This window comes from Electrophorus electricus, unplaced genomic scaffold (genome assembly GCF_041902795.1).
Source record: "Electrophorus electricus isolate QZ-2024a unplaced genomic scaffold, ASM4190279v1 Scaffold108, whole genome shotgun sequence".
In the NCBI taxonomy this organism is placed as follows: domain Eukaryota; kingdom Metazoa; phylum Chordata; class Actinopteri; order Gymnotiformes; family Gymnotidae; genus Electrophorus; species Electrophorus electricus.
Window position 1 is genome coordinate 230991 of NW_027658390.1, and position 10000 is coordinate 240990.

At 55.6% G+C, this 10000-nt stretch overlaps 2 non-coding genes across 2 annotated transcripts; both read right to left on the bottom strand.

Moving 5' to 3' along the window:
- Window positions 1-363: 363 nt before the first annotated feature.
- Window positions 364-517, bottom strand: LOC145654012 (5.8S ribosomal RNA). Its single transcript, XR_014120244.1, has one exon. It is a non-coding gene; the product is annotated as a 5.8S ribosomal RNA (ribosomal RNA).
- Window positions 518-1399: 882 nt separating this feature from the next.
- LOC145654022 (18S ribosomal RNA) lies at window positions 1400-3238 on the bottom strand. Its single transcript, XR_014120254.1, has one exon. It is a non-coding gene; the product is annotated as an 18S ribosomal RNA (ribosomal RNA).
- Between the last annotated feature and the right edge of the window lie 6762 nt (window positions 3239-10000).

The window sequence follows — 10000 nt, forward strand, 5'->3', positions numbered from 1 at the left end:
AACAGACACCTTTCCGTGATCCGCCTGCGCAGGGGGTGAGAAAAGAAGCGAAAACGTGGGCAGCCAAAGCGGAGAGAACCCACCGGCAGCCACGCTCGCTTCTTTCTCGGGCGCAGGGGACCACGTTCCTGGCCAGGCCAGGAGCGGAGCCGAAACGAACCGAAACGAACCGAAGCGGGGGAGGAGAAGCTTGTGCACGGAGAACGGGCACTCAACCGCAGCGAACCCACCGACCGGATCTCACCGAGACAGCGACCGGGAACCGTCTGCTTTTAGGAAGACGGAGGCCAGGGGGCACCCCCCCACCTACGAACCTCCAACCGCGGTCCCGCCTGAGAAGGCAGGTCCGACAGATAGGAATAGCGACCCTCAGACAGGCGTAGCCCCGGGATGGACCCGGGGCCGCAATGTGCGTTCGAAATGTCGATGATCAATGTGTCCTGCAATTCACATTAGTTCTCGCAGCTGGCTGCGTTCTTCATCGACGCACGAGCCAAGTGATCCACCGCTAAGAGTTGTACTCTTTTATTTCAGGCTCAGTTTAGGTCTTTCACCACGACTACAAAGACAGGTTTAAAAGGTTTCACCAACCGGTCAGGCGCCCCCGTCTGCGAGTGTTGAAACGGGCGCGGGGTTGCGCTTTGCCCACACGCCCCACGTGGCAGACGAGTCAGTCTTTGAACCGCGGCCCTCCGCGCCCGCCCCGTCCGACCCCTCGAAAGGGGTGGAACTCACGTAGCGTGGGCCAAGCCCTAGGTACCTGCCGGGGGTCCCCCTGAGACTCCTTTCTGAGAGAGAGAAGCAGGGGAACCGGCTGCGCCACCCACCACCACCACGCCCCAGGACGCCGGTGGGCGGACGAACACAGGAAGGGCCATGGCCTGCCCCACGAGGAGCAGCGCTCGCAACCCCCCCCGGAAAGTCCGCTCGTCAGCGAGCAAGGGGACGGGGATGAATGACAAGGACAACAAAATAGGAAAACCCCTCGCGGTGGACGGAGGCAGCGGCCGTGCGAGCGAGAGGGAGGGCGCGGGACGGACCCGTACGACCCGCTCGACTCGCAGGCGCTTCTCCTGCCGGCAAGGTGAGGGGAAACCGGCCTTCGCCCGACGAGCGGGGACGCCGAGTTTTTTGAACGACGCGTCTCTCGCGCTGGAACCCAGAGAATACCGGGGCCTGCGGGGGGGGGGTGCTGAAGGACGACGCGGAGGAAGAGGCGGAGGACGAGGAAGGGGTGGGAGGGACTAGGCTCCTCCTTTATGCCTTCTGTCCAGCCTGACCTGCAAGCGACCACGTGTAACAGCAACCCCGAAGACCCTTTCGACCCTGGGCCCCGACGCGGGGGGACGGCGAAGTCGAGGGGGTCGGGAGAGGAGGCACGCCGGACAGCGTTACCCGTTAATGATCCTTTCGCAGGTTCACCTACGAAAACCTTGTTACGACTTTTACTTCCTCTAGATAGTCAAGTTTGATCGACTTCTCGGCGCTCCGCCAAGGCCCGCGAGGAGCCCCGGCGGGGCCGATCCGAGGACCTCACTAAACCATCCGATCGGTAGTAGCGACGGGCGGTGTGTACAAAGGGCAGGGACTTAATCAACGCGAGCTTATGACCCGCGCTTACTGGGAATTCCTCGTTCATGGGGAATAATTGCAATCCCCAGTCCCCATCACGAATGGGGTTCAGCGGATTACCCGCACCTCTCGGTGTAGGGTAGGCACACGCTGATCCAACCATTGTGGCGCGCGTGCAGCCCCGGACATCTAAGGGCATCACAGACCTGTTATTGCTCCATCTCGCGTGGCTGAACGCCACTTGTCCCTCTAAGAAGTTTGACGCCGACCGCGGAGGGCCGCGTAACTATTTAGCATGCCGGAGTCTCGTTCGTTATCGGAATTAACCAGACAAATCGCTCCACCAACTAAGAACGGCCATGCACCACCACCCACAGAATCGAGAAAGAGCTATCAATCTGTCAATCCTTTCCGTGTCCGGGCCGGGTGAGGTTTCCCGTGTTGAGTCAAATTAAGCCGCAGGCTCCACTCCTGGTGGTGCCCTTCCGTCAATTCCTTTAAGTTTCAGCTTTGCAACCATACTCCCCCCGGAACCCACAGACTCGTGGTTTCCCTCACGCTGCCCGGCGGGTCATGGGAATAACGCCGCCGGATCGCGGGTCGGCATAGTTTACGGTCGGAACTACGACGGTATCTGATCGTCTTCGAACCTCCGACTTTCGTTCTTGATTAATGAAAACATTCTTGGCAAATGCTTTCGCTTTCGTCCGTCTTGCGCCGGTCCAAGAATTTCACCTCTAGCGGCGCAATACGAATGCCCCCGGCCGTCCCTCTTAATCATGGCCCTGGTTCAGGAAACCCACAAAATAGAACCGGAGTCCTATTCCATTATTCCTAGCTCAGGTATTCAGGCGAGAAGCGGGCCCGCTTTGAACACTCTAATTTTTTCAAAGTAAACGCTCCGAGCCCCGTCCGGACACCCAGCCAAGGGCATCCGGGGGGCACCGGGAGACAGGGTCTGAGACAGGCGGTGGCACGCCTCGCGGCGGACCGCCAGCCCACTCCCGACATCCAACTACGAGCTTTTTAACTGCAGCAACTTTAATATACGCTATTGGAGCTGGAATTACCGCGGCTGCTGGCACCAGACTTGCCCTCCAATGGGTCCTCACCCATGGGTTTAGGATACGCTCATTCCGATTACAGGGCCTCGAAAGAGACCTGTATCGTTATTTTTCGTCACTACCTCCCCGTGTCGGGAATGGGTAATTTGCGCGCCTGCTGCCTTCCTTGGATGTGGTAGCCGTTTCTCAGGCTCCCTCTCCGGAATCGAACCCTGATTCCCCGTTACCCGTGGTCACCATGGTAGCCGACTATGGTACCATCGAAAGTTGATAGGGCAGACATTCGAATGAGACGTCGCCGCCGCGGAGGGCGCGCGATCGGCCCGAGGTTATCTAGAGTCACCAAAGCGGCCGGGGGGCCCGAGCCCCCCGGATGGGTTTTGGGTCTGATAAATGCACGCATCCCCCGAAGGGTCAGCGCTCGTTTGCATGTATTAGCTCTAGAATTACCACAGTTATCCGAGTAACGTGTGGAGCGATCAAAGGAACCATAACTGATTTAATGAGCCATTCGCAGTTTCACTGTACCGGCCGTGTGCACTTAGACCTGCATGGCTTAATCTTTGAGACAAGCATATGTTACTGGCAGGATCAACCAGGTAGTTTGCACCGTGGTCTGGGATGAACCACGAGTGACATCCGCCTCCCCTTCCGGGGGCTAGGAAGCAGCGGGTTGTAAGTGCGTGCGCCGTCAGGTCCAGACGCCATACAGGGCTACCCAGGACAGCTTCCGCGGCCAGTGTAAACGTGCTCGCGCACCGCCCTCTGGCCTTCGGACGCCGACCTCTCACCTTGATGCAAAGCTGTCCCATCCGGTCATGCCCGCACCGTACCCCGTCCACCTCCTCCGGAGGTGCGGACGGCCGACTCCAGGTGCTTTCGGCGTTCCCTCTCTTCACGCCGTTTTGATTTTCGTGGGCCGCTGGTGGGGGGACAAGGGAAAGACCTCGTCGAATTCCCTCCCCCCTAGCCTCGCTCAACCTACGTTTCGTGATGTAACCAAGAAGAGTGATTCGTGGGCCCAGGTAGTTTTGAAGAGGAGGCCAACAAAGCAGGGCACTCCCTTCCTCCCAAACCACAGACACCAGTATAGGACAACTGAGTAGACAGACTGGCCGTCTGAGTCTCCCCCAGAGAGTTCTGGGATGGGTTACAAATAACCCCCACCCCCCATCAGAGGCTTGACCCGCTAGAACCAGGGAGGATCTGTCAAAACCGCTCTCCACATCAGAAGTTCTGGATCAGCCGGGGCTGGTCGGCAGACGTCCACCTAAGGCCGTGGCCTAACCCCGTGTGGGGGGATAGCGCTCGCACCCGTACACGTGGACACCCGCTCGTCAAATGGCTGGCTCCTCACTTACCGTAGGGGGAATGGTTTGCCTACCCCTGGCGGGTCTGGTACTCCACTCTACCAAACAAGGAAGCAACACACCAATAGACCCCTGCAACACCGGGCAGCTTTGGGCAGTGTCACTACACTCCTCCTTGTTCTTCACGTTCCTTCCGTGGTGATTTTTTTTTTTTTTTCGTGGCCATTGCCGTGCATGGCTTCCCCATCGCTTTGCATGCTCTCCATTGCCTCGTGCTGCTTCACCATTGGTCTCACCTGGAGACCGAAGCCGCTCTCCCAGTAACCCGATGGTACCTGGCCAGAAAACCCCGTGCCCGATTTCATCTAGGACAAGGGCCAAACCACAGACCGTGCCCGTCCAGGGTCAACCCCTGGTCGGACAGGCCTGGTGGGTCGATACCATGGATGTGGCAGGCCGACGAGAATCCACTGGTACATTTACAAACACGCCCACCCTGGTGGCATGGCTGTACGACCCATCGTCGAAGCACGCTGCGGCGGACTGAGCCATTGGATCCAGTTGCCTGGGCGTACACTCAGCCCAACAGACGCACTCGGGTCGGGGAGAGCAAAGCAGACTGTGTGCCTGGATGTGCCCACTTCCATAGGGGAATCGGCATGATGGTTCACTTAACCCGAGGAGGGCTCCCCTCGCGGGATAAGCACCCCCCTCGGGGGATGGGGGGGGGGGGCATCCAGAGCACACCACTTTCCGGTAGGGGACAGGCGTTTGATCATGTGTCCGAGGGAGAGCTCCCCTTGCCGGCCGAACACCCCTCGGACTCCCCTTGGGCTTCCAGAGAACGCCACTGGATGAATTTAGTGCTTGGACCCCATTGATTCTCTTTGCTCTCCCATATACCCGACGGGACCTATTTGCAAAACCCCGTGCCAACCAGACCTCCAGGAAGGGGGCTGGCGGCTAACCATGCCCAGCAGGGTGCACCCTGGTCGGACACTTTGGGAGGGTCGAGAGCCTGGAAGTGCCACCCGGGGGAGTAATTCTGATTTCCGTTTTAATGCACTCAGGGACAGCCCGAGGACCTCTGTAGTGCACCTGAGGCGGACTGAGCCGTCGGGTCCAGGGGTCTGGAGTTCGGAACCTCCAGGGTTCACCTGGCTGTTCTCTTAGCCCAGCAGGGTGCACCCTGGTCGGACACTTCGGGAGGGTCGAGAGCCTGGATGTGCCACCCCGACGAGTAATGAGTTTTCCCTTCGTATCTCTTCCGGACCAGGTCCGATTCGCACGAAACTCGCTGGGCATGGCCAGGAGCGCCCCCTGCTGCCCACGCCACCGTCCCCGCGCTTCTACTCCCGAGGGCCGAGGAGACAGCGAAGCGTGGGTCGGGTCGCCTGCTTCCAGGGTCTCCCTGGTACTCTCCAGTCTCCCGAGTCCATCGGGTCCGACCTCGTATTTTTAGCCCAGACGGGGAATGAGAAAGGGGCCCCCGACCGCCCGAGGGCGGGCGCTCGCTTCTCAGCCTAGGAACGTCCGATTCCCACGAAACTTTTACGCCAGACGTTCCTGGCAGCGAGCGCGTTCAAAGGTGACCCGCGCTGCTTCTCTCCTCCCAAGGGCCGAAGAGATATTCGTCTTCAAACCCGACCGGCCCTGTGTTTGCCGCCCCGGCGGTTTTAAAAAATCATAGCGTAAAAACGGTGGGTGCGCTTCGCCTGCCGCTTGGACAGCGTTAAACGGCAGCCCCGGCTCTTTCCAAAGGGCCCTCAACCGACTTTCTGCTCCCAAGGAGCCCAGAGATATGAAACCGAAAAATCAAAACCCCGTGCCAACCAGACCTCCAGGAAGGGGGCTGGCGGCTAACCATGCCCGGCAGGGTGCACCCTGGTCGGACGCTTTGGGAGGGTCGAGAGCCTGGATGTGCCACCCCGACGAGTAATGAGTTTTCCCTTCGTATCTCTTCCGGACCAGGTCCGATTCGCACGAAACTCGCTGGGCATGGCCAGGAGCGCCCCCTGCTGCCCACGCCACCGTCCCCGCGCTTCTACTCCCGAGGGCCGAGGAGACAGCGAAGCGTGGGTCGGGTCGCCTGCTTCCAGGGTCTCCCTGGTACTCTCCAGTCTCCCGAGTCCATCGGGTCTGACCTCGTATTTTTAGCCCAGACGGGGAATGAGAAAGGGGCCCCCGACCGCCCGAGGGCGGGCGCTCGCTTCTCAGCCTAGGAACGTCCGATTCCCACGAAACTTTTACGCCAGACGTTCCTGGCAGCGAGCGCGTTCAAAGGTGACCCGCGCTGCTTCTCTCCTCCCAAGGGCCGAAGAGATATTCGTCTTCAAACCCGACCGGCCCTGTGTTTGCCGCCCCGGCGGTTTTAAAAAATCATAGCGTAAAAACGGTGGGTGCGCTTCGCCTGCCGCTTGGACAGCGTTAAACGGCAGCCCCGGCTCTTTCCAAAGGGCCCTCAACCGACTTTCTGCTCCCAAGGAGCCCAGAGATATGAAACCGAAAAATCAAAACCCCGTGCCAACCAGACCTCCAGGAAGGGGGCTGGCGGCTAACCATGCCCGGCAGGGTGCACCCTGGTCGGACGCTTTGGGAGGGTCGAGAGCCTGGATGTGCCACCCCGACGAGTAATGAGTTTTCCCTTCGTATCTCTTCCGGACCAGGTCCGATTCGCACGAAACTCGCTGGGCATGGCCAGGAGCGCCCCCTGCTGCCCAGGCCTGGCTCTGGGCCTGGGCACACTTCATTCACTTTGTACCTTTAAATCATACTACTACTACCACCAGACTTCCAGGCCCAAGAGGTCAAACACAGTCATGCCCAGCAAAGTAGCTCTGGGCCTGGGCACACTTCATTCACTTTGTACCTTTAAATCATACTACTACTACCACCAGACTTCCAGGCCCAAGAGGTCAAACACATTCATGCCCAGCAAAGTAGCTCTGGGCCTGGGCACACTTCAATCACTTTGTGCCTTTAAATCATACTACTACTACCAGACTTCCAGGCCCAAGAGGTCAAACACAGTCATGCCCAGCAAAGTAGCTCTGGGCCTGGGCACACTTCATTCACTTTGTGCCTTTAAATCATACTACTACTACCACCAGAATTCCAGGGCCAAGAGGTCACACAGTCATACACAGCAAAGTAGCTCTGGGCCTGGGCACACTTCAAGAAGTTTGACCCTTTATATAAGCCTAGAAATAGACTTCCAGGGCCAAGAGGTCAACCACAGTCATGCACAGCAAAGTAGCTCTGGGCCTGGGCACACTTCAATCACTTTGTGCCTTTAAATCATACTACTACTACCACCAGACTTCCAGGCCCAAGAGTTCAAACACATTCATGCCCAGCAAAGTAGCTCTGGGCCTGGGCACACTTCAAGATGTTTGACCCTTTATATAAGCCTAGAAATAGACTTCCAGAGCCAAGAGGTCAAACACAGTCATGCCCAGCAAAGTAGCTCTGGGCCTGGGCACACTTCATTCACTTTGTACCTTTAAATCATACTACTACTACCAGACTTCCAGGCCCAAGACGTCAAACACAGTCATGCCCAGCAAAGTAGCTCTGGGCCTGGGCACACTTCATTCACTTTGTACCTTTAAATCATACTACTACTACTACTACTACTACTACTACTACTACTACTACCAGACTTCCAGGCCCAAGAGGTCAAACACAGTCATGCCCAGCAAAGTAGCTCTGGGCCTGGGCACACTTCAATCACTTTGTGCCTTTAAATCATACTACTACTACCAGACTTCCAGGCCCCAGAGGTCAAACACAGTCATGCTCAGCAAAGTAGCTCTGGGCCTGGGCACACTTCAAGAAGTTTGACCCTTTATATAAGCCTAGAAATAGACTTCCAGAGCCAAGAGGTCAAACACAGTCATGCCCAGCAAAGTAGCTCTGGGCCTGGGCACACTTCATTCACTTTGTACCTTTAAATCATACTACTACTACTACTACTACTACTACTACTACTACTACTACTACTACCAGACTTCCAGGCCCAAGAGTTCAAACACATTCATGCCCAGCAAAGTAGCTCTGGGCCTGGGCACACTTCAATCACTTTGTGCCTTTAAATCATACTACTACTACCACCAGACTTCCAGGCCCAAGAGGTCAAACACAGTCATGCCCAGCAAAGTAGCTCTGGGCCTGGGCACACTTCAATCACTTTGTGCCTTTAAATCATACTACTACTACCACCAGACTTCCAGGCCCTGGAGGTCACACCTTCATGCCTAGCAAGGTTGCTTTACACCTGCGCACACTTCAGACCGTTTCACTCTTTTAATCCTTCAAAGTACCACATTTCCAGACCCAAGAGGTCACAGAATCATGCCCAGCAAAGTAGCTCTGGGCCTGGGCACACTTCAATCACTTTGTGCCTTTAAATCATACTACTACTACCAGACTTCCAGGCCCCAGAGGTCAAACACAGTCATGCCCAGCAAAGTAGCTCTGGGCCTGGGCACACTTCAAGAAGTTTGACCCTTTATATAAGCCTAGAAATAGACTTCCAGAGCCAAGAGGTCAAACACAGTCATGCCCAGCAAAGTAGCTCTGGGCCTGGGCACACTTCATTCACTTTGTACCTTTAAATCATACTACTACTACCAGACTTCCAGGCCCAAGAGTTCAAACACATTCATGCCCAGCAAAGTAGCTCTGGGCCTGGGCACACTTCAATCACTTTGTGTCTTTAAATCATACTACTACTACCAGACTTCCAGGCCCCAGAGGTCAAACACAGTCATGCCCAGCAAAGTAGCTCTGGGCCTGGGCACACTTCAAGAAGTTTGACCCTTTATATAAGCCTAGAAATAGACTTTCAGGCCCAAGAGGTCAAACACAGTCATGCCCAGCAAAGTAGCTGTGGGCCTGGGCACACTTCATTCACTTTGTACCTTTAAATCATACTACTACTACTACTACTACTACTACTACTACTACTACTACTACTACCAGACTTCCAGGCCCAAGAGGTCAAACACAGTCATGCCCAGCAAAGTAGCTCTGGGCCTGGGCACACTTCAAGAAGTTTGACCCTTTATATAAGCCTAGAAATAGACTTCCAGGCCCAAGAGTTCAAACACATTCATGCCCAGCAAAGTAGCTCTGGGCCTGGGCACACTTCAATCACTTTGTGCCTTTAAATCATACTACTACTACCAGACTTCCAGGCCCCAGAGGTCAAACACAGTCATGCCCAGCAAAGTAGCTCTGGGCCTGGGCACACTTCAAGAAGTTTGACCCTTTATATAAGCCTAGAAATAGACTTCCAGAGCCAAGAGGTCAAACACAGTCATGCCCAGCAAAGTAGCTCTGGGCCTGGGCACACTTCATTCACTTTGTACCTTTAAATCATACTACTACTACCAGACTTCCAGGCCCAAGACGTCAAACACAGTCATGCCCAGCAAAGTAGCTCTGGGCCTGGGCACACTTCATTCACTTTGTACCTTTAAATCATACTACTACTACTACTACTACTACTACTACTACTACTACTACCAGACTTCCAGGCCCAAGAGGTCAAACACAGTCATGCCCAGCAAAGTAGCTCTGGGCCTGGGCACACTTCAATCACTTTGTGCCTTTAAATCATACTACTACTACCAGACTTCCAGGCCCCAGAGGTCAAACACAGTCATGCCCAGCAAAGTAGCTCTGGGCCTGGGCACACTTCAAGAAGTTTGACCCTTTATATAAGCCTAGAAATAGACTTCCAGAGCCAAGAGGTCAAACACAGTCATGCCCAGCAAAGTAGCTCTGGGCCTGGGCACACTTCATTCACTTTGTACCTTTAAATCATACTACTACTACTACTACTACTACTACTACTACTACTACTACTACTACCAGACTTCCAGGCCCAAGAGTTCAAACACATTCATGCCCAGCAAAGTAGCTCTGGGCCTGGGCACACTTCAATCACTTTGTGCCTTTAAATCATACTACTACTACCACCAGACTTCCAGGCCCAAGAGGTCAAACACAGTCATGCCCAGCAAAGTAGCTCTGGGCCTGGGCACACTT